Source organism: Pogonomyrmex barbatus, unplaced genomic scaffold (genome assembly GCF_055798465.1).
Source record: "Pogonomyrmex barbatus isolate J1 unplaced genomic scaffold, ASM5579846v1 scaffold18, whole genome shotgun sequence".
Taxonomy (NCBI): Eukaryota; Metazoa; Arthropoda; class Insecta; order Hymenoptera; family Formicidae; genus Pogonomyrmex; species Pogonomyrmex barbatus.
Genome location: NW_028297114.1, coordinates 5,384,198 through 5,410,046, shown reverse-complemented (window position 1 = coordinate 5,410,046; position 25,849 = coordinate 5,384,198). Strand labels below are relative to the sequence as shown.

The following is a 25,849-nucleotide window of genomic DNA, read 5'->3' as shown; positions in this document are numbered from 1 at the left end:
AACGATTATATCGATTGCTTAAGAAACTTAAAGCGAAAAATAAAGATTCGCTAAAACGAGCGAGATTTTTGTAACAAATCGAGGAAAGAAATTATAAAATAGATTCACAAGACATCTCCAGGACGATCTTCTTTAATATTCTTTTACGAACGGCTGCGTTACCTTCGAGACCTATGTTTTATTAAGGGTCGTTACCCCCACTATATATCCCCTGTACATACACTTATCCCTTTGCAAATGCGTCAGTGTTGAATCCCCCCACCATACTTCGACGAGCCCCACTCCTTTCCTAGCCCTTTCGTAGGACATGGTGGGGTGGTGCGATTAGACGCATAGGGGAGGTTAGATGAAAGTTTAGATGAAAATACAGATGAAAGTTTAGATCACGTCCGCGCGTCTAGAAGGGTGCGTCAGCCCTATGGCGCGTGAGGGTTTGTCCATGTTGTGGAATTGTAACGTAGCTCAACTCAAAGGCTATTCCTTATTTATATTGCAACTGTACTTGACAGCGTTTTATACTTAATCGATTTTTAAGACGCGTATATTTACAGATAAAATACACCACCTATCAAGTACTGAGCGAATTATAAATGCTTTTAAATCTTTTCTACGCTTAAACAGTTAAACTGCTATTGGGATTTTTTATAAAGACCGACAGTTGCACTCGCGTAACTCATTCGTGACGTTAACATTTAATTATTTAAATATTATTATTTAAAATTACGAAAAAAAGAATATTTTAATAAAAACGAAGGAATACATTACATTTACTACTCGATCAGTTTTTTAATTGATTTTTAAGAAAAAGGATGAAATAAATGACGGACTAAAAATATATCGGTATAAATAAGATCATGGAAGGAATGTAAAGAAAGAAGCATAAAATTGTTCGATAAGAAGGCTACATCGCTATCTTATGTTACGCTATTGTGACTCTCTACATGCATACTGTGCACGCAATTGCGTCATCAATTATTCTAATAATGCCATTTAATCACGAGCAATTACTTGGATATATGGCATTTCGACGTACTAGCTGAGCACCGCGTCGTGCAACGCATTAGAAATCCTTAGAGCTTAAAAGGGCAACAATGCGACGGAACATACAGAGCCACTGTTCCTCGGAGAAACCACTCAAAGGGTTTACAAAAGCATAACCAAGCCAGCAAGCCTGGTTGCAGAGAGAACGCGAATAAATGCATCGTAGTAATTATCAGGGAACGGGACAAGTGAGTAACAACGCCGCGCGTAGTTCTAACAAACTTTCGCATTTAATTATATGTCCTGTCTCTTGCGATCGCGATTGCACCGTTCGCCGGGATAAATGGTCCGCGGCGGTGGAGCATTAAAAATGCCGAAGATTAAAAGCGGTATTATAATGCGACTGTCATACGCCCCCGATCGTCGTACTTTGGTGTCGGCCGGGTATCGATCGGGCATCCAACGATCGCGGACGATTGTCTCCGGCGATCAATTTTTCGAGATTTCCGCGTGCGCGGAAATCCTTTCTTCACGGGAGAGTTTCCGCTCCCGTCCTCATCCTTCGGATTTACTCGGACGGGAGGGAAAAATCTGTCGTCACAAAGAAAGCTTCTGGGAGAGAAACGGAGACGCGGAAAGCGCGCGAGAGAGGCTCGCGCGACACACGCGGCTCTCGAAATTTCGAAAAAAGCATCTCCCTTTTCCGTGCATTTCGCGTCTCGCGGCTGCGCCGACGTTGCATTGCGCATTATTTAATGGACGGTTTTTCGCTTTGTTCGGCCGACTCATTAACCGCGGGGCCTCCCGATTGTACTTTGCGCCCGTTCTCCGGCTGCACCGGAGAACCGTGGCTCGTTGTTCCGGAGGGTGGGACGCGAGGATGGAGGGAAGCGAGGGGGGGCGTCGCCGGGGGGATGAAGTGGAGTGGAAGAGAGTGGCGCGCGCGCGCGCGCGCGCGCGGGGGGACGTGCAGTCGCGTCGTTGCATAATGAACAGGACGCCGGCACCCCCAGGCCCCCGTTCTGCCTTCACCGAAACCCCTCTTGTCTCCCCGTAGGCGCCTCACTCGCGCGCCCTCATCCCCGTCCTTTCGTTCTCTCCCGCGCGGCCACCACCACCCCCCCAACTCCACCCCTCATCAACCTATTATTTCTCCGTATTACGTTACGTCGCGTTACGTTACGTGCCGCGTCGCTGTTCGAGACTCGGCGGAACGGCAAAAATGATGATACCTTCTCCTAGAAACAAGAGCACGAGATCGCCGCGGGGACGCCCTCGGCGCCGCGTTCATCCCTCTGGTTTCTGGTTTCCGATCTAATGGCCATTACGGTTCGGCTCATATCTTACGAGTATTTAAGAAACTTAACGGTCGGGATTAGATCTGTGTCGCGAAAGATGAACTACTACGCGTAGAATTCTATAATAATTAAATTTCGGCGAAATCTTCGAAAGAACTCTTGAAAAGAAATTCGAGATCGTTATCACTTTTGAAATTAACGGTATCTGTTTTTGAGAAATATTTAAGACAACTAAAGAGTTACCAATATTACACATCAGACTCTTATCGAAACCGCGTTTTCCGAATTTGTCTCTATTTTTATGCGTTACGCGCGCAGAACTAATTAGCGTTGTACCGCCAGGCAACGATAGAAAGTTACCTGGAAAACTCGCTAAAGCGAATCTAGACGGTCTTTTTATAACGGCTTCTCTTTGCCTCGTCTCCGCCCTCCCGCCCTCGTTTCTCCTCGCTCTTTATACCCCCCCTATCCGTGCGTCCGTGTATCCCAATTTAGCGCTCCCTTTTCTTCGCTCTCATTGAAACGTTGGACAGACGTCCGTGGATTAATGCAACGTTTCGTGACGTCGGCGAGCGCATAGCGGGTAATACGATAGTGAAATTTTAATACCGTGGCGCATTTTTTCTCCGGCTACGAGCCTTCCTGCGTAGTACGTATCATCCGCTTTTTCAAAAAATATTTTATGCGCGGCGCGACTCCGACCGTAATGTGGACGCACGTAAAACAATTAAATATCCAAGTTAAATGATCAAGGAACATCTTAAAAAGAAAGACGTTTCGAGTATCGTTCCGCGATCATTCGATATTTTCACCAATCGCATCCACACTTTCTGATAATCTGATGATTTTTTGTTTCAGATAGCGCATACTACCCCCCCCTCCCCTTCACTCCCTAATGAAGCCTGATTTTCTTGGCAATCATCTCACTCCAGAGGACAGACGATCTCAATAGGGGCACGCTGGCGAAACGTCGTTTCGTCCGCGGTCGTGAAACGACGTTTCCGGTTTTCGGGCGTTGTTCCGGTTGAATTTGGAAAGAGGACTGTACGATGGGGATGGAACGCAACTTTACAACACGGACAGACACGTACAGGCATGACGGGGTGCTGCCCTCTGCAGGCTAAAATTAGAGGGTTGCTGTCCGAAGTTCTCCGCTACACGTTTGCATTTCCTATGCACTATTTCCCACGTGTAGGTGCGTACAGTCCCGGGTGAAAACTTGCGCCGCCGGCACCGTCGGCCGATGCGCGTGTACAGAATTTATCAGCTTATCGTCGATTGATTTATTGCGCGCAAGCAGAGCAAAAAAATGCGCCGAACCCATGAATGAAACTGTTTTCGCTGGTCCCGCCACGCCACGTTCGCGCGCGCACCCGTGCAACTTTTTATTCGGTGATATTTTATGAAAGCGACTTGTTAACGCGTGCAATTCCCGACGAGTATTTTCTCGACCGATCTGCGTTTTGTTATTATTTCAATGCAACTTTGCGGGTTGCACCGAACTGCCAGATTGAAGATTTACACGCTAGACACGATATATAAATATCCGACATATAGACTCGCAGGCACGCGAGTTTTAATTAATCCGAACGTTAATTCTGTCGCATCATTACATACGTCATCAATGCCGGCATCAACAAAGCAGCTGAACGTGGCATTCAAGGAGAATCTACTTTGATGCATCTGCTCTACTTACTTCTTTCTACTTATGTCACAGTATTACAATACACGTTAATCGATGGAAATAACATCGAGACGTAGAATAATTATTGGAATATTTTTTTATCTATCTTCAAATCTCCGTAGACAGTTGTCTCGAAGACGTAGGATCTCGTAGGATCGCGTTTTAATTATATAGGACATAATAGGACCGTATATTTTACTATTTCCGAGATGTCGACGATATATATACGTTTACGATGTAACAAATTTTGAAAGTTTGCGTTTTGCAATCCTCAGCAAAAGGATTTTCGTAAAGGACTGTACGCGCGTATCCCTCTCCAGAGGCATTAGACGCAGTGTATCGGCGGCCGTGCTCGTGCGCGAGTATTAGACACCATGCCCGCAGCTCATTTGCCAACTCCGGCAAATTTACCAAATTTAAATGCAAAATCGGCCGGTGCTTCGCCGGTTCGATGGAGGCGCGAGCGAGACGGTGAACGGGGCGGCACACGGGCGAAACGAAGAACGGGAAAGGCGAACAGAGGATACGAGAGACAGAAAGATAGGATATAGGAACGAGAAGCGTACGAGCGAGCGAGAAAGGGGTGGTGGGCGCGCGCGAGGGGGTGGCGGCAGCAGTACAGGGAGGAAGCGCGCGGAAGGGACGAAGAGGGAAGCGAAAAGCTCGAGCGAGAACGGAATATATAGATAGATAGAAGCACGATAGTGGTGCCGGAGAGCGAGAGAGGGTGGATGAAAAGAGGGACGGAGACAGAGACCGTGGTAGGAAACTCAAATGGTCGCAATGGTGCGGTATAGTAGTCGCCTGGTTGTCAGGCGCAGCATGCGATTGGTTCGCCGACCGTGTGTTACCTCTGTCTCTCTCGCTTTCTCTCTCCGCTTTACGTGTCTATTCCGCTATTCGTCCGTCTTTCTTTCACCGCATCGTATTCTGCTGTTCCGACCTTCTCGTTTCCACGCGCGCGTTTCGTATCCCGGCATTTCGTTGCTTTCGCGCGATCCTCGAGACCTGACATCTTCGACAGTCGGGCAAGGAAAAGTTTCACGACACAGCGAGTAGGGCTCTGACGAAGCAAAAGAATCGAAAAACACACGAAAGAGTTCGCTTCCTTTTTTTCGATACGCGAAAGTTTGAATAGTCGGGCGCCAAGGTTTTTCTCGTTAATTTCCGCTGTATACGCGTCGCAGCGAAGTGGCTACAGAAATAATACATGTTTATGGCGTGCCCTCTTCATCGGGATATTAAATGAATGCGATAGATATTAATTCGATAAGAGAGAGAGAGAGAGAGAGAGAGAGAGAGAGAGAGAGAGAAACTGCGAAATCAATGAATACTTCTCACCTTTTGAATCTTTCCACTCTAGCAAATTATATATATGATTAATTGGCGCTGTTTTGATAGCGGAGGAGGGATAATATGTGATACCGCAATATTTTTCAATGACGAGATTAATAATTATCATTCCTTGATTATTAAAAACCAGCTGTTAAACAGCTGTTAAAACACTCGTCTCTTTTCAGCGATCTCGCAATAAATATTAATTTTTCGAATTAATAAAGGATGCATATGTACCATTTATTCTATTTATTCTACCATGGCAATTATCTGGATTTATCCTATACATTTCGGTCGAAGTATTTCTTTTCGTTGTCGGAGTTAAACTACAAAAAACTGTGTATATATTGTACACATGCACACGCGCGCGCGCGCGCGCGCGCGCGCGCACACACACACACACACACACACACACACACACACACACACACACACATATATATATATCTGACGTGCAGTTTCTGGCAAACTGTATAGGTATGTGTAGATATATATAAAAACAAGCGTTGCTGGTCGGCGCTCGATCGCGGATTGAACGCGGCGCGGCATGCGGCGTTAATTCCGAGGAGAAGAAGATACGTTACCGGACGCGTCCGATTTCGGACGGGATCTAAATCCCCGACGGAGAAAACCGGCCCGCACTAAAATCGTCAATCAATGTCTCACGCTCTTGCCGCGGCCCCCGCCGCGTACTACCCCGCCGCGCCGCGTTCCGGCCGCGTTCGACCCTTCGCGCCCGCCGCCCGCGCCATCCTCCCTCCGGAGGTACCGTCGATCGCGCTCGTCGTCGCTGGGGCACACACAGCCAAAGGGTTGCCAATTATTATTCGCGGTACACTTCGCACCGTTTTGTTGTTCATCGGCAGCGCCGTTTATTATTCATCGTTCATCATATTGCGGTGCCCGTTACAACGCGCAGTTACAACACGACGACGGGCAGAATACGCCGGGCCGCGTTGTTTCGCATAGCGTTACACCGTTACGCCGACGTTACGAATGGCACAGAGGGCGAAAGCGCGCGAGCTCGCTTACTCGTGCTCTCGTATGCACGCTAGCTAGCTAGCTCGCTCGCTCGTCCGCCGCCGCTCGTTCCCGCGTGTGTACACGCGCGTGTGCGCGTGTCGGTACACCGCGTGTACGCTCGTCAAAATACAAAGTGAACACGAGTCCGCCATGGGGACGTTTATTGTGCACTCGTACCGTTGTTTTATCGGCGTTACATTACGCGATAGTTTTCAGTACTCCTCCCCCTCCCGCGCTTCTTTTAATAATGCGCATTACGATAATATCCCTTTGTGGTTGCGGGACGTGGCGGGCGGGAGGGTGGCAAAGCGAATACTCTACCGCGATTTTGATATTTATGTACGTTCGACGTCGGCCTCGCGAGACGAGCGAGCGGAAAATTTGACAGTCTATACTAATTTTTACTCGGCGATAATTACTTTGAAATTATTAAACCCAGTCGGTCCGATGATGGCTATCGAATCAGCCGCGGCTGATACCGAGAGCGCGGGAGTACTTAATCCTTACGCGCCGCTACCGTCGAAGAAATCTCCGTGATATTGCATTTATTACATTCCGATTACGTGCGTCACTAAACAGAGAAGTTAATTATAAATCGGCAGGTCGCGAACATTTACGCGCGCGTGAATTTTAATTAAAACGAAGAAGCGCAAATATTTGCGGAATCTACTCCCTTTTTTCTCGCGCGCGCGAGACGTTCCCACACTACTAATTTTAACAAGACTCAGGGTGTTGCGCGAACAAATTTCAACGGATGCCAACGTTCGCATTGTTTGTTTTGAGCGCAAAATATTTTTTGATATGTTAATTCCGCGACTGCACTTACCGCGCGTAACGTCGAAATTTACATCTGCAGCATTTGTATGCCGTACATATGCGAAATTTATATGTAATCGATTCCAAGCGGTCTGATTTGTTTTGTCATACGGTCAAATTAGTAAACCATCGTTTACGGCCAGAGGACAAAGGTATGATGTGACTAAAAAGTGCAACAAGTATTTCAAAGGAGAATATACATATAATATAATATATTCAGAAATAATTTATTGTGTAAAATAATTTACACGTATTTGCTAATCGCTCATTACTCGTATATACTCGTATATATATATATATTCGTATGCACACGTTTCTACTATATTTCTGGCTATGTTACTTGTAATAATAATCATACCCATAAAAGTTGCAACGGTGTTGTGCTATAATTTCAAGAAATGTTACACTTACGATGAATATCGCCCACACATTACTTTAACTTGTAATTATATGCGCTCGTAAATGCAAAGTGCGAGTGTTATAAGGACTCGTAATTCAAGGAATGCGTGATGCTCAAATTTAGAGCCCAGTCCCGCCCAGTAAATTTCGGAGCGCGCGGAATAATGAGGACGAATGTCGCCAGCATAACTGAAAAGAGAGAAAAAAATCTTGGACGGCCAAACTTTGATATTAATAGAGGAAATCCGGAATGCGTCCGACACTGAGGATATATCTTCGTACCCCCCTTCCCTCCCTCCCCCCTCCCCCTCTCTTACTCTTTCGTTCCAGTGGTATAATTTTAAATTGCCGCGAAATTTATGGAAACCCACTTCTACACGTCCCTTCATCCCGTCCCCTCTTTTGCTCTGTGTGATTATTCTAAGTTCATAAAATAACAAGCAATGCGAAACTTTCGCTTTTCAGAATGTCGTTCGCAAAGTGGAAATGTGCGAGAGGCGGGTTTGAACATTTCAGGCATTACGGAATACGGCTGGATATGGTATACTATTTTATATTTGGAAATATGCTACTGAGTGGTTTTTACAATTTTGTGCGTAAAATTTTTAAATAACATTGTTGAATACCTTGCGCTATGATCAGACTTATTTTTTTCTCCTTCTTTCCCCGCCCGTAAATTATTAATATTGACAACAAGACGATTATAATTATATTATAAATTTTCGGAAATTACATCTTATGTATTCTAAATAAATCTATCTTTTATCTACCCTCGTGATTTTCTCGCATCAGCAGCCGACTTACAAAAATGTCTCGGACCATATTTGCCGAACAGAGTAATTTAACACGAATTAACATAAATCACTCAAGTTTCATTCGCGTTATTCACTCGCTCGCGCGTTCATCCGTTGACTCGACAGTTCGCCATCCCTCAACCAACCCCGGCCTCCACCCATCAGTGTTACCCTCATCCGATTCGAGGCAACGGCCGATTACAACGTCCTGACAGAAATTTTCAATTTTCGAACTTTCCAGCCATGGGCTCTCGTACTTGTTCGAATAATTTCCAATCGACTGATTCCTTCCGCAATATCTTCGTCTTCCGTTTTGCGTCAACATCGACGAGTTTACAATTTTTTGATGTCCAGACCATGACACATGCTCGATCTGCCAACTGTCATAAAGATCGAGTGTAATAACGAGATCGAGGAATAAAAGAATTTACACACCATTCTGTGTATATCATATAAAATATGTTAATTATTAATAAAATATTATTTCTGCAACTATTTACTATTTACTATTTTATTTTTGCAATATGAATCGTTAAATATTTGATTTCCTTAAAAAAAAATAAATATATAAAAGCAGAAAAATAATATCATGTTCTGCTATCTTTTTTTTTTAGATCTTAGATTTTCGGATCATCTTAATTTTTCATGATATTCGTTTCTTAATGCTAGAAGTCGGTATGTCTAATAATAAATAAAGATTGCTGTAAATAAAGCTTTTACAACACAGCAAAAAATTCGCTAGCATTTCTGGCATGGAAACATCAAGAAAGAATGGAGGAAGATGAGAAAAAGAGATACTAAAGATTTGAAGTTGGCGAGGATACTCGTAATTTATTTTTCTACCGCACTCACATCTCCGGGGAAGGCGCGGGCATGTGGGCGTCATTAACGCCAACTTTAACCGCCCCCCCCCCCCCCCCATGCGTCTCACACTCTCTTTGAGCTTTATTAACCATTTGCGGCGAGTTGACCTCTCGCTATCCAATAACTACGCGGCCGACCAGTCGTTCCTTTTTATTGCCTCAGATAAGACCAGATGCATCTTTCATTTGCAATGATGCTCGCGTACGCCGATTTGGGTTTACGACATCCAAGATGCACTTTATTCGCGATCTCGATATCACGCATAAATGCCATCTCACGATCGCTCAAAGACCTTTATTCGCAATTTTCGCCGCAACACGGGAATATAAAGTTAGCTTATTGAACGAGAGGTCATTGTGATGCTCGTCTAATTTGTGTGCGTGTGCAATAAAACGCAACAGAAACTTGAATGATTATTTTCGCAACGGCTCTGAGATTCTGTAGACCGTCTTCTCGAAGACGGTTGAAAACTTCCGTAGATGATCTTGTTTTCAGGACCGGTTGGGAAAAGAGAGGTCGCTTTTAATGGAACAAGTTTCTCTCCTGTGGACCCCCATGTAAGATTCACGCGTACAGTTTGTGATGAATTTGTTATGTATTCTTTCGTAAACGCGAATCACGCAGTATCATTCTGATGACGTTAAATCTGCGACTTTTGCTAATGTCCATGAAATATAAATTAAATTTATCCATGGAGTTATTAGATTTTCGCTGAAAATTGTGATGAATGAGAAACGTTCGGATGTGTGTTGTTACAGGCTACAATTTTGGAATAATATTTTTATACTGCGCGAATTATCAAATGTTTCGTTCGGATTAAATTTAAGCATTTTTGTTAATATTTCTCTCATAAGCATAGACACATTCATAGGGTAGATTGTAAGTAGATTAAATAAAATTAAAATTAAAATCGGATCGATGCAGTGTTGAGTTGTATGTCCGGTGAGAAATGTAACGTCCAAACTAGCTATCAAGCTACTAGCGACCTTTAGAAAATCACTTCTTTCTGTCTGGAATAAACGAATCAACCGTCCATCGCGAAACGAGTTTTGCAATCGTGGACCACCGCGGGCTCGTTTCTCCACAAAGAAACGCAAGGGATGTCGTATCTCGCCTAGGGAAAGAACTCGTTTTCTCGCGAGGACGCGACGCTGGACCGCGAGGGATGCTGCCGCATCTCGCGGGGATGCTGCGTCACAACGACAGCTTGGACAGCCCCCCAATGAACAAAACGGGGCGATCCCGTTTTTTTGGAAGGAACCAGACGAACCGGTGCGGACCCCACCTGGATCCGGAGGACCCCCAGCCGTTATTCAGGTTTCACGTCTGTCCGCGTAGTGCCTTTGATATTCAGATTCCGGCGGCGATTCACGCGATTGCAAGGATCGCGAAATCACCTCTGGTGGAGCTTTTGAGCTCTCAGTGTCGTCGCGGTCGCGCTGTCAAAGAGACGCGAAGAGTTTTATTCGTTGGAAAAGAGTACGGACTCTATCTCCGGCTGTTCGGCGGACAAAGAGTTCTTCTGATCAACCGATGATGAACAAGAGACAGAGAAGAGGTGTTACAATCTTCCGCTCCGATTTATGTATTTCACGGGATGAGCGCGAACGTTTATGAGAGAATTACGATGGATTAGCTTTGCACCGGTAAGAACGGGATCGAAAAAGAATTTAGAATTATAAGGTATTATCTATTATCTATTAATCGTTATCTTGCTGAATAATTAATTCTTGTAAAATATGTAATATATTGTTATAATTAATCATAAAATGATCTGGTAAGAATATAAAATGAAGGGAAAAAAATTCTTTTATAAATTAAGAAAAGTAAATTGTAAAATTATAAAACAATTAAGAAAATATATGTAAAAAGAGTTTAATTACTGTTAATTAAAATCTTTTTACACGTCTTTCCTTAATTGTTTTACGCCTTGTAATCGTCTGGAAATAAATGGAATAACGATATCTTTATATATTAAATATACGTACGTATTTTTATAAGTATTTCTTTTTAATTAGCTTCATTCATTAATTACATTCGATATGTAAACTCGAATATAGCAATTCTTAATCGACATATTATTTATTTGTTGATTTATTTGTTAAAATATGACAGCATTCTCCTTTATTCTTCCTTTTTTTCTGATTTGATTTGATCGTGATATCTTTAATTGACATATCTTTAAAACAAAAAAGATGGAAATAGCATACACGAGTAAAGCGCTTAAAAAGAAAGGAAGACTGGCGTGCTAATAAATCGGTAAATCGCGAGTTAATTCCGTTACGTCGGGGTGATTCTGAGCGATTCGTTCGAATAAAAAAGGAGCAGGCTCCCGCGCGCAGGCCAGATGCAGGAAAAAGGAAGAAAAGTGGACGCTGCCGGGACGCCGGCGAGAGCGGCTTTAAAGTGATCTCGACGAGTGAGAAAAAAAGAACGCGTTGCGGGATGATGGAACGGCGAAATAAAAAGAGAAAAGATCGAAGAATTCGATAAACCTCGAAGCAGCCTAAAGAGCTTAAATTCGGAAGCTGCGTCGCGTGTCGCATCGTATATATTTCTTTTTTTGCCTTTTTTTTATTATTTATATACTCCGACATAGAGCTTCGTCGTTTCGAATGTTTGCATTGCGTAACGTGAACAGATATTTTTAACATAAATCGTTCAAATGAAGATATTCCAGATTATGATAAAATCAAAGCCCTCGCTTGCGATGTAAAAAATTAACGGCTGCTCCAAATTTGTTTATAAATTAACTTATTCATTTTTTGAGTATAAATATGTCGTCGCAAAAATGACTCTCCACCCTTGTTCACTTTGCGCGAATTGCGGCGAAACGGTGTTTTTGAAAAAAAAAAGAGCATTGCTAATCCTAAAACTGCTGATCTAATGATCAAACAGTATCGGTTGCCGATGTTCGCACGGCGCATTTTGAAAATGCAAAAGTAAACTCAAAGCCGGTCGCGGCGCTACGGCGCGAATTGCAACTAAACTAAACCGCGTTTCGTCCACCTCCTCGGTTCACCCCGTATCCTCCGTCACCGATTCTCGCTATTGAGCCTCCATCTTTCTCTCTCGCTTTCCCGTTTCCGCGTATATCGCCCGCGCGCCCTCTCTTTCTCTTTCTTTCCACCCCCAACTCTCCCGCGGGAGAGCGGTTAAAACAAATGAGCGGGCAGTGCCGGCCTTAAATTAGCGCCGGCAGGGGTGGTTTTCACTTCTACCCTTAAATTAGGACTAAGCCTCGTGCCTCCAAGTTTCACGGTTTTGATCGGATGAGTTACCGCCGTTGAAAGTTACAACGACGGGGATTAACGTCCGCCTTGCTCGCGCGGAGAAATACCGGATGTTGCGGCGCGGTGAACATACGGAGAAAAAAAAACGCGGATCCATCCTTGCGCGACAAGTTGAATGACGTTTCATGCACAGTACGGAAAGATTTCTCGCAGATTACGATGGCATAATATAGACGTCTTGAATGATAGAAAACAGAAGCAAACATAAAATGAAAACACGATTATTGATTTTAGTCCAGAAAAGAATCAACATGTTAAAGGAAAAAAGAAAATAATATATAATATATGAGAAGCGATATAGTAAAAAAACGAGAAAAAAAACTTCTTTTCTCTTGCGTGTATTAGAATGTGTGTCAATAGCAAGAAGAATTCTTAAAAGTCGATTTCCGTTCTTCTTGTGACACATTTAATATCGCGGATTTAATCGTAAATTTAATGAATCGTTAAATCGCAAATAAAAGTGATACATAAATCAGTGATACGAGCGAAGATATCTGGAATAGGAAAGATTCGTTTCATGAACGAACGTGTCCGTATCCCGAGAAATTCTGTCACGCTGCAATTCGCCGCTGTACGCCCGATTTCACGCGGTCGCGGATCTAATTGGCTAACCTCCTCTTCCCCATTCCACGCTGAAACGTGGCATGCCGTATCCGTAGAGGAAAGTTACCCCCTCTGACATCGAGACCAATCAACGGCGCAGTACGAACGAACGGAGACAGGAAGTCGGAAAAAGAGCGAGAGAAAGTTAGGCGAGTCAAGTGGGTGGTGGCGACGGCGGGTGCTGAAATCAGTCGCAGAACCGCGCGTGGAATGGAATCGCGTTTAATCCAATAGCGGTCCTTAATAATCGAATAAAGCTAGGTCCGAGAAATCGCGTCTAAGCAGACTCAGGGAGTGGGTAACCCATCCCGGCAAGGAGGAGAAGAAGGTGAGGGTGGGTGGCCTGACGAAGGTGGGTGGTCGATGCGAGAGAAGGTGGCGGTGGCATAGGAAATTCAGCCACCCTCTCCCCCTTTTCCAGGAGCTCCCTTGGTGTACGTCGCGCGGCTCGGTCGCGGCCATGTTGCCAGAATTGCCACCACCTACCCCCTTTCTCCCTCTTAATATCCCACCGCCTAGTCATCTAGTCCTGCCGGGTCCGCTATGTAAATGTGAACCAACCCGACCCTCCCTCCCTCCTCGTCGACCCCCTATATACCTCGCCCCTCTTCTATCCCTTCGGCTCACCGGGCTCGCCACCACCCCCCGCGAACTGCCTCCAACTAGCAGCCCCTAAATCTAAGTCCGTCGGAGCGGTACACTCTGAGTAGAAAATGCTATATTCGACCCGCGGATTCTATCTTGACTGCAGATAGAAAATAGCCTCCTTGATGTTTATCCTTTCTATCGAAAAACTTTAAAAAAGATGAAAGTTATTTTATCCATAATTTATTTCTACGAAAAAAACATCTTCGGCAAGACGAATGTATAAAAAAAGTTGTAAGATTATTTAAAAAGTATTAAATTGTTGAGAAATTTGAAGGTATACTTTCTCGATGTTTTTCCAACTTTTGCCTTTAACGAAATCGAAAGCGAGAGTGATATGAGAGTATCCCATTTAAACGCTACGACAAATGCCCCGGCTACCCCATTATTCTTATTTGAAGAACGTAAAAATTTCAAACGGTTCTATAAATCGCGGATAATTAGTATTAAATCGAGGATTATTTAAGCAAGGGAGCTTCGTATGGCGAAGTAATGAAAGCATTACGTAACTCCAGCTCCTCGTATTTGCCTTCAGGCGATGTCCGCTGAAATTCATCGCGAGAAACGACCTCGTGTGCTCTCGCCGGATAATAGGAGAACTCCTTCCGCCGCGGCCTTAATTAATTGCTTTAAAATATCTCGTTTGACTTTTCCCAAGACTCCACCATACCTCGGTACGGTATGATACGTACGTATCCGTACGTGTATGTACCCCTATCGTCACTGTGCGTAATCACCGTTCGTTTCTCATCCGGTGCTCTCTTGCCGTAATTTTGTCGGGAAGGGTTGAGTCATTACGCCCAAAGAACTAACAGGAATTCCCAGATTGCTGCGAGGTTGTGCTGCAAACCCCTAACCCTCCTCGTTCTCTTCCTCCTCCTCATCCTCCTCTTCCTCCTCTTATCCCTCGTTCTGGTAGTCCTGTTGGCTATCCTACCGGTATATACCACGGTCTACGTACGGTGTACGGAAGGGCGCCATTACCCCACGGGCAGCAAGTTCTAAGCGCGCTAAATAATGGCCGCTAGAAATTCAACGGGGGGTCGAAATGCCCGTATGGCGCTGCGAATACTATCACGGCTACCGTGGTCCTAAACATACGCGCGAGCTTGTGTGCGAATCCTCGCCGTTAGTGTCCATCCTCGACGTCTACGTGGGAGTGAGTATTAATTTAGGCACGTAGTCCTTTCCCCGGCGAGCTAAGAAAAATGCTTGTACGTTGGGGAGCTCTGGCCCGTTAGAATTTAATCTCACGTCATAGGAGGGACGGCGTGCTCATCGACGCGTGCGTGTGGACGTGACCGAGCATAGTAGTGGTAGTACGTAGGATGGTGATGGTCAATCAAGGTTGGAAGAGTCCGAGAATACATCGGGAGGGAAAAGGGGACGTAAGAAAAATGGGCGGGGGCGTAGGAAAGATCGAGGAGGTGGACGGATGTTTGGGATGGGAAGGGTAGAACGTGGTAGCGGGAGAAATGTTTCAAAAATTTATATCCTGTTCACCGTAACACTCTCGAGTAAAAGCACGATGTAGAAAGAGAGGAAAGCAAAAGAGAATGCAAAAGAAAAAGGGAGAGAAATATAGAGAGTGCGAAGCAAATGAAAATAAAGGCGTACGATGCTGAACTTGAATTTCATATATATATATATACATTTCTCTCTCTAGAATATATTTCTATATATTCTAAATATATATTTATATTATATATTATTTGAAATATGTATATATATATATATATATATATATATATTTCCTTTCTTTTTTTTTGTTCATACTTTCATACTTTCCATATCTATATGCTTTTACTCGAGAGTGTGATGAATAAGATATATATATATATATATATATATATATATATATATATATATATATATCATGAGTTGTAAAGTTAACGGTTGTCACGTACGCTCAACGATTCTCTTCTGGTTTTTTGGACATTGCATCATCAGGTGATTTTACTGTTCGATACAAATGTGCCAGCGGCATCAAAGCGGCGATATCGTTCGAACTGCTGTGCAAATATTGCTACTTCTTTTTTTAATTGCACGAAAAAAGAATATGTCGTTTTATTCATGCCCTCGCGCTGTTTTAAAGTTTTATTAAATGTCAATATTCACATGATCGTTTAATATTATCTTTGCAGAAGTATAATTAATCATGTTAGCGATATTAATAAAAGAATCATAGATGATTTAATAAAGATATTTAAGTTATATTTTAGTATTTTTACAAAGTTAATCAATATTCGAATTAGGTAAAAATCAATCTCTTGATAGATCATCCGTTTAAATTTAATCCGCGTTTATCGAATGAGAGAATCGCGGCTGAGTAACGTACGTGCGCGGCGAAAAAAGTCGTCTAGAAGAAAGGGTAAAAGAAAGTGCAAGGGAAGAAAATTCGTCGAGGTGAGCGCCGAGAAAGTTACGGCAAACGCGCATTGTCTGTGCGGTCTTCGGGCGTTACACAAACACAATGAGACTAGGTTGAGCGTGGATTTAAGCGACTTGCGTGTTGGTTAGCTGGTTGTGAATCCGGGAGGACCGTCGGCGAGAAGAGAAAAGGGGACAGGCGGTGGGGTGGCGGAGATAGGTAGGATGGCGGGCGACCCGGGGGGAGTAGTGGCGGCAGTGGATGGCGGTGGCGGTGGTCGGGGGTTGTCCCTTGCTAAGCCAGCGTTAAGGGTGGCTAGAGTAGGTACGTAGAGCTTACGGGACGTACCGCAGGGATGAGGGAACACAGGCAAGTGAGACGGAAGGGAATGGCAAGAGCGAGAGAGTGACAATGTGGATCGGTGTGCGTGTTTGCAAGGGCCGAGAAACGCGAGAGAGGAAGAGAGGTTGAGCCAAAATGAGTTGAGCGAACGAGAGAGAGAGAGAGAGAGAGAGAGAGAGAGAGAGAGAGAGAGAGAGAGTAAAAGCGAGAAAGAGCGAGTAGATTCGCCGTAGGAAGAGAAGGCAGTGGTGGAGAATGTGGAGAACGAAGAGGAGAGTGCGGGTAAGCACAGAGTCCGTAGGTTGGCAGTCTTACAGATCAATAAAGCTAACCACCTCCCCCTCCCCCTTTTCCGAGGCCCACCCCCCTTCGAACCACCCACCTGACCACCTTCCACCATCTCCTCATTCGCCACCTCCTCCACCTCCTCCTCCTCCTCCTCCTCCTTCTCTTCCTCCTCCTCCTCGTCCACCTTCTCCTCCCTCGGGCTGCCTCAAGAACAAACCCCAATATGTCTGACAACAATGCCCACCCGATGGATTAGACGCTTCCGCCGAGTACATATATAAACGTATGCACGTGTACATATACATAAAGATAATGCGTGTGTATACACATGTGCGTACGTACGTGCACGTGCATGCGTCGTTTACCTCCTCGTTTACGTCGTCGTTTCGTTTACGACGAAGTCACTTACATGGACGACACTGAGGTAGCACACGCACCGACACACGCGAATTCTTTCTTGCCGCGATTTTTTTCTCCTCCTCACACCTCTTTCTTCGTAGTTCATCGAGGGTGTCCATGATCTATTAAATTCTCCGAACGGGATGAATATTCATGCACGATCACCGGTAACGCGGCAAGCCTTTGCTTTCATCATCGTTAATTGACACTGATTCCTTGACGTCCCTTATCGTATACGATGCGCGCGCGATACCCGCCAGAAATTAGATTTAAAACGATCTGACCGTAACGATGTTGCGGTCATCATTTTTTTTTTTTATCCGGGTGATTGCTAGACGACGCACCCCTATATGATTATTCTCCGGGATCTCAAACGCCAGGTTCGATTTCAGGAGCGATCATAAAATCCTCTCTAATAAATGCGTTGTTTATTGCAATCTTGCGACGTTCTTCACAAACATTTTAGTGATTATCAATCACGATTATCTATTAAAACGAAAATTAAACATTGTAAAAGATATAAAGTAATAATATAATAATTATTATTATTTTATTCTTTACGTTCTATAGAATTCGTCTGTAAGAAATCGTATCGCTTAACACAACATGATTCAATCATAAATTATGTTAGCAAGAAGTTAGAAAAATCCTTGTGTTGAGTATTTTAACGGACTGCGTCTTTAGTAGAAAAAGAAGGCACCGCGTAGAAGGTACATTCAAACAGGTGCACGACGCTCGACTTCCGGCAAAAAAGCTGTCCACGAGCTTCCTGAGAAAACAAGCGAGTCGCGCGTAGGACGCGTGCTTCCGTAATACGTAAAACGTATTTACATTCATCTCATGACTCTTTATTCGACGCTTCTTATAAGACGCGGCGTCGGACGCGAGTTTTTTTTTTTTCAGCCGAAGGAAAAGAGATTAGTTCGTTCCACGTAAAGAACCTGCTGCCGCCGAGGGAGAGAAAAGAGGTCTGGCTGGCCAAAGGAATCCCACTTTCCCACGCGTCGGAGGGATGGGTAATTGCACGTGCAATTTTTTTTTCCTCCGGCTTTCCTTCCTTCGGAATTTTTCTCGGTTTTCTCTCGACGCGGACCGCATCCCTCTCCCGTAACTTCGCATATACGCGGTCACCGTCATCTCTAGATACACGTGGAGACCGCTTCGGACCGTATTCGTGTCCGTGAGACAATGTACGTGAATAGTGTGTATATGTGGTCCCCACACGATGGTGGGAGCCAAAGTTCACGGACTGAGATCACCAACGTGCACGCATACACGTAAGCGACGTCGACCCCTTTCAGAATATTTTCTCGGTTCTTTCTTGCGGACCCTCACCCTAAGCAGGACAACGTGGGGGATAGCTTGAGGTCCTGGTAAGACCCCCCACCAGCGATGCTCCTTATTGATCGTCCTCCGACCCACCTCCCCAAGAGGAGCCGCACACCATGGTTGTGTGTGCTTTCTCCTTCTCCTTTATCCTCGCTTAGGTCCACCCCCGCGGGCACCCTCCCGCCTTTGTAGAACCCACCTACCAAAAACCACCCTATCTCCTGTCTCTGTCCTAACTTCGGCCGGCATCAGTCCGATCTCTCCCTTCCACCTTACCCGATAGTAACCCCCGGAACACAAAGAGCCAGCGTGATCCCCAGCGTCTGGGCACCACTACGGATAGTCCGGAAGCATAGTTGGACATCAGCTCCGACGACGCCAATTTACCGGCAATTTCGTTCCCGGGGAAAATTGATTGCGGTCTACAGAAATTCATAATTAGTTGGACGGGGCTGTCTGACATTCAAGCGCGGGAGCGTTCTCCAAACAGGAACTTAAGTATGATTAAACGTCGAGGTGGACGACATTTCTCCGCATCCCTCTCCTGCGGGAGGAAGCACAATTGCGGAAGGAGCGTGACAAAACGCTGCTATGCAAAATCCTTCCTTTTAGACGCAGCTTTTGTTAAATAAGAGTCATGATGGTATAATCTTTGATGTACGTAAGACAATTAACGGAGACATTCGCCTATAGTTTGGATAACGTCTCCTTCTTTTTCGAATATAGAAAGTACTCTTTGTAACAAGGCGCAGCACAAACCTCGTAAGACTCGTAAAATTATTTTCGAATACAAAAAATTGTGCGAAGATAAAAAATTCACGTCGTACTTTGTAATACCTTTATGAATAATTCTTTTGTAAGACGATATGAGAACTGGAGGAGTTGGAGAGGAGAAAGAGATCTCAATGAAAGTATTGTAGAAGGTGCATCGGGAAAGGTAAAGTCGAACAGGTGCCGAGCACGTGGTCGATCGATGGCCGGGCAACGTGGTTTGCCTCCTTTTTTTCCAAGCGGGGCTTTTCCCGAAGAACCACGCGGAGCCGTTTTTCATTCATATTTCCATGGTCGTGACCCGTTCATCGAAGGCTGCAACGCCGCGCGTTGCAGGAATCGATTTCGAATGGCGCATCACGCGCGGCCCTTCCTCCGCCTCTTTTCCCGCCACGGGTGTTCCCCTAGGTCGGGGTTACATTTATATACTGACGCGTCGTATATTTATGTACTTTTTTCCGCCGCCATGCTACATTTTATCAAAATGTTCCGCTACGTGATCAAAGCGCAACCAAGAAGAATGCGTTTTATCCTGGCACGGCGAAACTGCGGCGCTCTCCGTATTAATTATTTTTCCGTAAAAAGTTTAATTAATAAGAAGTCGAATTATTCAATTTTATTACTTCCTGACGTTATTATTATTATAATTGTATACAACAATTGAATCTAAATTTAATACGGATAAGTACAGAATTTCTTTACTCTCGAGAACGCGGATTCGAAATACAAATATAGATATTCAATAGAACAGGATGATTTGCGACACGGTCAGTAAAGGAAGATAGTTCGAGTTTTGTAATTGCATATATTTTTATAGCGGAATGAGTTACTGAGCAAATTATTCCCTAAGCTGGACCGGTCGTAGGTTGGCGTTGCATTTACATCGCGTTGTTTTTCTCCTTTTCTTTCAACATTTCACAGTCCGTCCACTCGAGGGACAATAAAAATTGCACAACTCGACGATATCACTCTGCACGATATAACATAGGAATTTTACCCAATAAAATTGCTCCGAAAGAGGTATTAAACAATATGTATAATGAAAATGTTTTAGGCAAAGAGAGGGAGAGAGAGAGAGAGAGAGAGAGAGAGAGAGAGAGAGAGAGAGAGAGAGAGAGAGAGAGATGGAGAGAAAAAGAAAGCAATTGCAATTGTTATGCAATTGTTGCATTGGCGTTAACGAAAGGCAAATGTTAATGTTGCGTTAACGTTTTTAAACGTACCGCCAAGATAAATTGTTACAATCGCGAAAACGATGTTGTCTATTATTTAAAAGCGCTCGATTTGTTGTGGCACTCAGAACCGGATCCGAGAACGAAATAATCTACGGGCGACCACATGTTGCGTCGAGAATTTCTTTTCTCTGTAAACAATCCTTGCGATTGGATATTCCGAATAATAAAATGAACTGGTAACTAAATATACAAAAAATGGATATTGCAATATTTAAAGTCCTTGAGGAAGAAATAACTCCGAGTGCGAATGTGGAGAACTCTCCTCAATTTGCTTTATCGCGTATGTTATCAAGATAGAAGTGATGTTTGACGTAAATTAACGTTGAGACGCGCGGAAAAGACACGACGAAAATGAACTCCGGGGAAAGAAATCGGGAGTCTTCTCCCAAAAAGGGCGATATACGTTTGCATCACCGCGCTGTTCCCGATTGCCAAGTTGGACTCAATGATCTACGAGGAGCAATTTGGGGATGACGGTGGCCACTGTGTAGCCGTGGCAGCTCCAGTCTATCGGAGATATCCGATCAGCGCAACAGCTGATGGCTCGCGTATCTATCGACCCATCGGCTGCCATCGATATTGTAATAGTTTGCTAATAGTCCGACGATTGTTCGACCATTGACGCGACCTGTAAGCGAACACTGAGCTCGTCTCCATCAGCGACGCGGCATGAGCAAGGATGAGAGCGAAGCGATGAGACAGAACGAGAGGGAGAGGAAGCGAGAGAAAGGCAGAGAGAGAGAGAGAGAGAGAGAGAGAGAGAGAGAGAGAGAGAGAGAGAGAGAGAGCGAAGGGAATGGAAAAGAGAGGGAGAAATGGAAGAACGATCGAATGCCCGTGGAAATTTTAACGCTCTATAACATGCGGTAAACTCGATTATCCGCGGCTACGAATTCCCACTTTTTGTTCTCCTTCCACGCCGGATACGTACGTTTTCCGTGTTGTACGCGCCCGTATACATGTGGCATAACGTGTGAACAGTGAATAATGCCTCTATTTGTCGAGTCCGACTTTGCTGCCGCGCGGCGCCGGAAGTGTCGTCCAATTTTGTTGTCAAACCGATTCCCTTTGGTTGCCAGTTTTCGCGCTAATTGCTCCATTACCACCGGCAATTTCGGCCAATATTTTCTTGACGAGTTCGAATAAAATACCGTTACGATTAGCGAGAGTGACTCTATCGGCTCGTCACGCGGTCGACACCGCGTCGTTATTCGCGTATTCGGTTTCGGCTTCGGCTTCCGATACGGGACGGCGCATTAAAGTCGCTTTAATGCAAATAAGATACGTTTCATAATGTTCATGCGCGGAAGGTGCACCGTCGAGGCAAGAAGCGCTAATTTCATACACATTAAATGTGCATGCATTTAAATAATTTTTAAGCGGTACACTTAGTTTTTAATATTAAACGGCAGTTTTCCCAACAGGTATTTTATTTCCCGTTCTAGGTAGCGAGCGCGCCTAACGGGATACTTTTCATTAATATTAATAATCCGCCAATTTTAATGTATATCGAGTGCATTAAAAGAACTCAAGCTTGAACGTTCTCATCGGCGGAAATGTAATGTTAAATAGACCGATTAACGATATTCTCCCGCGACTCCGCTTTAATTTATCAGCGAGATAAATTTCTTTCCGCTTCGTAAGGCATCGTGTCGGGCACCGATCTTGGGCGGATCCCCGGTCTTTGTAAAGCTCGTGTAAACACTTTTTATCGGCGCCATTAACGATGACCACTCGGTCATCGTAGACTCCGGAGAAAGGCGGATCGTGTGTCCTCAAACAGTCACCCTTTCTTCTTTATTTCCCCCCCGATTGGCCCTAATTATGTTTGCACTTCTGAGTACGGACTCGCTTTTTTTTCTTCTAATTAGTCACACGGTTAATCATCACCCTGGAACACATGTCTGGTTTGACCCTGTTCATTAAGAAAAGGCAGCTGTTAATTTGATCAGGACTGAATTTATTCACGGCGAGTTATGTGATCGTCTATTCGTTACATCATCGAAGATGATACAAAAATAATTTAATGTTTTCAATTATTATTTGAAGCGTACAGCTCGAGTATTTCATTGCACGGGAGTAAAATCAATTTTTGTCGCTTTTGTCGATTTTTCTTAATCCAACCCTAGTTTCAGATCAAGCAAACAAGAGCGACTTTCGAGAGATCGACACACGACTCATGGCATGATTATTCGCGTTCGCTCGCTTTCGCCCGGCATAAAAAGCGAAAGCGTCAATTTCACTTTGGGAAACGTCGAAGCGAACTCTCCGTTCGAGAAAAGAGAATTTTACGACGGTCCTATTTTCTACGTATGCGCGTACGCGCAATTTGTAACGCGCGTGAACATCCATCGAACATCCACGCGTTTCTCCCCCGTTTATGGTTTTTTTGAGAGAGGCGCGCCGATTCCGCGCGTACGAAAAATACGAAGCGCGCGGTCAGGGCCGTGCGGAAGGTGATGCAGCCGCGTTATGTGGCGCGTCGGTGCGGAGTATGCGGATGCTGGTCGATGCACCGTAGGAGGTCGAAGCACCGGGGGCTGCGCTGTATGCGTGTGGCACGCGCAATGAAAAAGAGCGAATTCGAATTCGCGTTTGCGCCGCCGCAGCGGCGAGGCGACGCGCGGCGCGTCGACCAGCGGTGAAGTAACAGCTGTTTTCGTGTGTCGCGACGCGACGCAGAGGAGCGAAAAAAAAAGAGGGTGGAAAGAGGGAAAGGGAACGGGATGAGGAGAGAGAAAAGCAACAATCGAAACCGTGTCGGGCAACGGCCGTGGCCCGCGTAGCAGTCCACAATAAAAATCGACGTTGTTTCAATGTCACGAATATTTTCCGCTGCTCCTTTTTTTTTTTCATTTATTTTCGGCCGAGGCATCGCGTCTTAATAGACGGCGCGAGCTGGGAGATCCGCAAGGAGTGAAAACGTATTGTTTGTATATATATCAAAAGATGCTAATTAGAGAGAATTATGACAATTAAGGTATCTCATGGAAATGAAAGAATAAGCACGACGTTTTTGAATAAAATGTCTGATGTGATCTTAGATGATTTCCGTCCAAATTTCGCAAGCGTAAACTCGCGCTTTGTTATATTACAAAGTTATTATGAGAAACATAGCTATTTTATCATCAAATTTAAGAACATATTCGATAATTCATTGATAAATGGAATTTTTTTCTCTCGATATGATATGTAAATTAAAATATTATTCAGGACATTAATCTAGACAGATGCATATCTTTGCCAATTCAAATACGATGTGACAGTGGCTTGTATTTAATTAGCTTATCGACTGTTTTATCTATGATCAGAAACAGTCTTGTTTCTAAATAACAAAATAATAAAAATAACATATCTTTTGTTAAAAGAGATGATTTTTGCTTATTAATTTATTACTAAAATATTAAAAAATATTAAAAAATAATGTAATTATATCTTAAAAATTAATTTATTTCAAATATTTAATAACCAATTTTAGCGAATTAATTCATTTTTTTTGACTTATTTGAGATGAAATACTACGATAGCTCATATATTTGCAAATTACAAGAAAAATTATAATCTTTTACAAGATACAATTTGATGAAATGCCTCTTTAATGTTTAAATGTAAATATTGGATAAATATTCGATAGTATTAATCTATCAACTATAGATAGTTTTATATTATTTTCTTATTTTTATAGGAGGATTTTAATAATTTAATGTATAAACACAAATCTCCTGCTTGTATATCTGATTATAGATTTTTTCGCTTATCGATTTTTTTTTAATGATTAATTTATCGTATTGTGATAGATTTCATTTCTTCGACGCATTCCGATCAGGTCACATTCATTATCAACATTCTTAATCTTGTCAAGCAAAATATTTTTCTTAAGTATACATTTGATAAATATTCTCATCCTGTTAACTAAAAAATAATACATTAAACACATTAATCTATTCTACAATGAGAACATTATCGGTCAATTCATTTTCCTATTTATACCTTTATTATACCTTTACATATATATATATATATATATATATATATATATATATACATATATATATATATATATAAAATTAATTAGTCACTGATTAAAAAAGCATACTCTTCTTTATTGCACGCGTATGTTTGCTCGATTTAATTCCGTTACAATTCTGTTTAAATAGAAAAAGAGGAACTGTGAAAGAATTAAGTGGAGTGTTATTTATATATACATTCGGAAAAGGGCTACAATTTCTTTCGCTATCAAACTGAGCATAAAGTTAATCTCTCGCGAATGCATGTGCGAAACTCCGGTAATAGTTGGAATATAGTGCGCGCTATCGTGACTACACGCAAACAACGCAAACTCATCGGGTGGTGTGGCGGACACGTAAAAGTCGCGGAAAGTCGTTCCCCATATTTCACGCGCATTTTCCGAAAAGTACACTTTGCTGATCACGTAGACGCGATCGGGTAACTCTAGTTTCGCGCTCATGGTCGCCCTCGGGGGCTAGATCGGGCAGTAGTCGATGGACGGTAGTCTCGCGGGGGAGAGTGAGAATAGGTAAGGGGGAAGGAAGGCGAGCACAAGGACCGCGGGCGAGCTAAAAGGGACGAGGAGGGAGGGGGGGGGGGGTAGTAGGTAGTTGAGCGCGGTGAGGAGGGTCGGTAGTTCCTGGGGCAAGGAGGCGAGGGTCAGTGGGACGACAGGGGGTGCGTTAAGCCACACCCGCAAAAACAGCCCCCTGCAGCTCCGGCAGCGACCGAGCGCATCGACCGACCAGTTTCCCCACCATCAGCACCGCACACAACGCAAGCGACAAGTTCGACTCGGTTTGCAAAAGCTTCTCGAGGATAGCAGCTAGTTCAACGCGCGCGGCTACCCGTCGCTCGCTCTAGCTCGCCGATCCTCTTTCACGGCACACTACGTGTGCTGTACATAGGTACTTCGTGATGCCGCCCTGTGTGTCCCTATCACCTACCACGGTTTACCAATAGAACCGTCCCCCCCCCCCCCCCGTTTGCACCTGCACCCTATGCAAACGCGCGCGCCTATATAGAAGGCGCGATTTCGTAGAGTTCGCTCTAGATTCTCGGAACCGCTCGCTTTGCAATAGAGATGCTCGATTTCGCCTAATGCAGGCCGGCTTCTTTCAGGCCGGAACATTCCGTTTAGGATGTGCGGCTTATCTTTCGCCTTTCGTCTAAAACTCGCTTTATGGAAAGGATTTATGGATAGGCAGATCTGCCGATCTGTTTGAGATAGCTATCAACAGATATTAATCCAATGAAAAGATTATTGAAAAAATAATGTAAAGGGAATTTTAGATAGAAATATGTAAAGCATTATAGCAAGATACTTCATTCGATCAAGATGCGTTTAAAAAAGAATAAGAACAAAGATAT

The 25,849-nt window shown here is 43.9% G+C and overlaps 2 long non-coding RNA genes across 3 annotated transcripts in view; one reads left to right on the top strand and one right to left on the bottom strand.

Moving 5' to 3' along the window:
* Window positions 1-5,513, top strand: part of LOC148937006 (uncharacterized) — a 49,204-nt gene extending 43,691 nt beyond the window's left edge. Inside the window, exon 2 of the long non-coding RNA XR_016138862.1 lies at window positions 3,138-5,513. This is a non-coding gene — a long non-coding RNA (uncharacterized LOC148937006). The remainder of the gene's footprint in view (window positions 1-3,137) is intronic.
* LOC105431750 (uncharacterized) overlaps window positions 1-25,849 on the bottom strand; it is a 164,076-nt gene that overhangs the window by 71,340 nt on the left and 66,887 nt on the right. The gene's annotated exons all lie outside the window — the stretch shown is intronic.